Source organism: Etheostoma spectabile, unplaced genomic scaffold (assembly GCF_008692095.1).
Source record: "Etheostoma spectabile isolate EspeVRDwgs_2016 unplaced genomic scaffold, UIUC_Espe_1.0 scaffold395, whole genome shotgun sequence".
Classification (NCBI taxonomy): Eukaryota; Metazoa; Chordata; class Actinopteri; order Perciformes; family Percidae; genus Etheostoma; species Etheostoma spectabile.
Window position 1 is genome coordinate 505,689 of NW_022605600.1, and position 553 is coordinate 506,241.

Genomic DNA, 553 nt, shown 5'->3' on the forward strand with positions numbered 1-553 from the left:
GAAGAGGCGCTCTGCCTGGATGATAATGCAGGCCAGCCGATCATATCACAAATCTCAGGGCGCTGTGCCCTGCCCGTTAGTCATCCTCCCACTTCCCAGGAAAATTATTTATTCTTAGGCTTCGCACCAGAAGAATTCCAGGGAGGACTACCACTTTTTTTATTTATTACTTGTTTCACAGCCCTCCTGTTTCTTTGTAGTCTTGTTGGTGCTAATTAGCTGTGTGTTAGCATGCTTTTGTCCATTGTTTTGGGTCCATGGTAAAGTGGTGTCATTTCCACAAGGTCCGTTCACTTCCACATTCACTTCTAATCGGTGAACCTTTGTTTCCAGAAGGGCAATCTTCTGAAGGAGTTTGTAGTAATCATCCACGGAGAAAGGAGGCATCTTGCTGCTAATTAGCTTTAGCTACAGTCACTGTAGGACAGGCTTGAGCTATTGGTAGGCCACGCTCACGCAGAAAAATGTTAAAATATGGCAATAGCCTACTATGTCTACCAAAAATGTGTAGTCCAGTGATTGAAGTATCCAAGAGCCGCTGCTCGTAGTTTCT

General features: G+C 44.7%; 1 protein-coding gene across 1 annotated transcript in view; it reads left to right on the forward strand.

Moving 5' to 3' along the window:
- The window catches only part of mcf2l2 (MCF.2 cell line derived transforming sequence-like 2), a 356,499-nt gene that overhangs the window by 261,349 nt on the left and 94,597 nt on the right, over nt 1–553 (forward strand). The gene's annotated exons all lie outside the window — the stretch shown is intronic.